This window comes from Aplysia californica, unplaced genomic scaffold (genome assembly GCF_000002075.1).
Source record: "Aplysia californica isolate F4 #8 unplaced genomic scaffold, AplCal3.0 scaffold00566, whole genome shotgun sequence".
NCBI classification, from domain to species: Eukaryota; Metazoa; Mollusca; class Gastropoda; order Aplysiida; family Aplysiidae; genus Aplysia; species Aplysia californica.
In genome coordinates this window covers 398,631-402,463 of record NW_004797836.1, presented here as the reverse complement: position 1 = coordinate 402,463, position 3,833 = coordinate 398,631, and positions in this window count along the sequence as shown.

Sequence of the window (3,833 nt, the reverse complement as noted above, 5' to 3'; positions counted from 1 at the left end):
CTCCTTTTCTTCTTCTTCTTCTTCTTCTTCTTCTTCTTCTCCTTCTTCTTCTTCTTCTTCTTCTTCTTCTTCTTCTTCTTCTTATGATAGTTGCTGTAGCGCTTTTTCCTTTTGGTAACGTGTGAGGCCACTCAGTCTTCCTTTGTCTTCCCTGGATAATTGTAATTCTTGTTGCAGCAGTTGTTGTTGTTGTTGTTGTTGTTGTTGTTGTTATCACTGCTATAATGGTGGTGCAATGGAAGGTTTTCATTGATAACTTACTAAAGTCGCACTATTTTGCTCTTAAACCAAGTTATTGTAACTGTCATTGTTTTCGTTACCGTTAATACTATGTGCTGATGCTGGAACTGCTGCAGTTACAGTTCATGTCTGTGCAATCACACTGTGGCTGCAACAGTTTTTCCCTTTGAAAAGATTGATTAATGGATAAAGTTGTGGCTATTGTCATACATGCTCCTGTTGTCTTTTTTAAAGATAATTTCTTGTGGGTTTTTTTTTAATATAAAAGATTTTAATTCCTACTAATGTTTCAGCCACCGTGCTATTATTACCATATTCTGAATTTGACCCTGGGATTCCAGGCCCTTAACAACAAACAAATGATCACCTTTTTCATCATGAATATTACTGTTACGTTCTTCCTGGTGAAGTCTGTAACTTTCTGATGGCTTATTGATGCACCATAAACAGTAATTAATAAAATTGCCCCATTTTCCACACCTTGGCTACCACGGTATCCAAAAGACGTTGCATTAATATGATTAAGTGACAGAAATAGTTTGGCAATAACTCCTTCGATTTCTACAGATCAAGCTGGTCGAGTTGGGCAATGACTAATACACAACTCAACTTCCACAATCCACTAGGAACACCTATCATTGTGACCTTTTCACACTGTCATCGACACAGTTAAGGTCATCATTTTATATATCTATGTATACTTCTTGCTCCAAGCTTCAGCGCGAAGTTACAAAATAAAACTCTCAAGTCCACAACTTCGGCATCTTTAACCTTCACACCACACCTGTGCTGTCATGTGTTATTTTTGGAATGAGTCTATGGGAGTAACACTGTTTGCGTCTTGCTTCGTAGCCCTAATCTATGCACAAGTTTTTAAAAATTAATAACATTGTGAGATGACTGCATTATGAAACTGGACGGGAAGTCATGTGTTATTTTTGGAATGAGTCTTTGGGAGTAACACTGTTTGCGTCTTGCTTCGTAGCCCTAATCTATGCACAAGTTTTTTAAAATGAATAACATTGTGAGATGACTGCATTGTGAAACTGGACGGGAAGTCATGGCAACCGTTTTGGGACACTTCAGGATGGCACTCGACAAAATCATCAACCCCATTATTAAGAAAAAGGCCTACACATAATATTAGGATGTTCAGTATTTAAACCTCCAAATGCAGAGACTTTGGTGTACTCGAGTACATGAAGCCTGGAAAGCGTGCTGATGTCATCAATCTTCGAGTATTGTAATAATGTCCCTGTGGAGCCATCTGTTATGAACTGGAGCTCACAGATGACCGGAAACCTTTGTCTACACCAAGAGAAGACAAAACCCAAAAGCGGAAGAGGAGCTGGAATGAAATAAATTTAGAAAATCCCAAACAACTATAGACAGTCAGTCTAAAGATTAAAAAAGATACAATACGACCATCTACAGTCTACAAAGCATGTTATTCTGTTTGATTCGCATGCATTACAATGCTTTATCTTTTTGAAATGGTAGCATTAAAGTGGATCCCCCAATTTTGTCTAGTGAAGTGTTACATTCCAATTTGTTTTTAAATTCTGATCATTTAGTAAGCAGTCTCCCGACCCTGCTTGTATATATGTATAATATATACATATTATTTTATATATTTATATAATATATGTTGATGTGGATGATAATAATGATGATGCCGTTGCTGCTCCTGCTTAGTAGTAGTAGCAGCAGCAGTAGTAATAGTAGTAGTAGTAGTAGTAAGTAGTAGTAATAGTAGTAGTAGTAGTAGTAGTAGTAGTAGTAGTAGTAGTAGTAGTAGTAGTATTAATAGTAGTAGTAGTAGTAGCTTTTATTGTTGTTGTTTTCAATTATGCTGTTACTTTTGTCGTTATCGTCGATTGTTTTCTGTAATTATTCATATTTATTTTCAACGGTGTTTGCTTGTTTGTTTTTCTGTTTTCGTTTTTGTTTTGTTTGTTTGAGCAAACAGAAGCACATCGACACAGCAATGACCATTTAGTGCTGGGAAAATGTAAGACAGACAGACAGAAACGACAGAGGGAAAGAAAAGAACTTGGACCTACAAGAAGCGCCCCTCAACCGGTTACATGTCCTGGAGGACGAGACAAATAAAGCTGGCCATTCACTTGGAGGAAAAGCAAGGCATGACACAGAATATATATAATATATATGATATATATTTATATATATATTTTTTAAAAAGAAATAAAAGAACATTTTCTCGTACGATCTCCTTTGGTACAATCAAAAATAAATATTAATTTGAAAAAAAAGGCTACAAAAACTTTTTGGTTTTCCTAACATAAATAGGCGTCACATTGCTACTATACTTTTATCCGCCACTTATATCCTTTTGGGTGTCACACTGTTAACTTCCTTAATTAAGAAGCTTTAAGTCTAATATGTAGCTACCAGGGGTGTTTTGAACAAAACTTTCCAATTATGCAAAAGTAATGCTAATGTCCACGCGCTTGACAAAGCTCATATCTCCCAGCTGTACGAGCCCTTGCGCTTGCCCTACTTCCCGCCAACACTTGATAGAATTACGGCCTATGAGGGGCAGTAAATCTGGCCGCTCCATTTTCCCAGACGCACGTCTGTCGAGGCCTTAATGAGTTGCCAGATTGTAATTATGAGCCCCTTTTGTGACCTCACTTTACTGTAAGGAGTAGTCGTAAATCTAGGGTACTTAAGTAGTGAAAACAAAAACATGTAAATGATCTAGGCATGTATGAGATTCAACCAGGAAACTGTGTCATCTCATAAATGTAACATGTTAGTCAACGACATATTCAGGTATTGTATATTGTGTATCTAACTTCAGAAAGAATTTTACTGTAGCCAGATACAAAGGAAAGATTCCAAATTTCCCCTGCCAGTCTGTGTGTCTTTTTGTGCGTATCTGTGTGTGTGTGTGTGTGTGTGTGTGTGTGTGTCTGTCTGTCTGTCTGTCCGTCTGTCTGTCTGTCTGTCTGTCTGTCTGTCTGTCTTTCTGTCTTTCTGTCTGTGCAGAAAGTTGTATCTAATCTTCTCTACGACTCGCTCACCTACTCTTACATTTCTCTTTGGATACCACTCCTCCCCTCAACTCCCTTATGTCTCTTTGAACCCTTCTAGCAATTTTCAACATCCCCGTCTCCACCCCCGTCTCCACTCCTCCCTTCTAAACCGGCTTCAAACGGTTCAAGAGGAAGAAGGAAAAAGTCTGGGGATGTTGCTATGAAATAATATACCTTTACGTACCTATCGTAAATAATTAGGCAGTTCAACTTTTCTAAGTTACATTATTATTCACTAGAGTGCTTTTAACGTTGGTACATGTTATCTGAGTCTATGTAGCAATACTATTGTTATTTAACAATGCATGCAGGGTATGTCGAAAAATAACAATTGTACTGTCAAATCAAAAACAAATTTTCTTACAAACATGAAAAAGACAATAACGATTTTTTTCTTGCTGTGCTTTCTGACCTTGTTCGAAAGAGTTGTTTTAGTGCCCCGTAAGCTCAGTTGTTATTGGGTTTCTTATGGAGCGAATGGCTGTGGTACAAATCCCCAATAGCGCCTTCTTGAATTTGGGTTGTTTTGGAGAG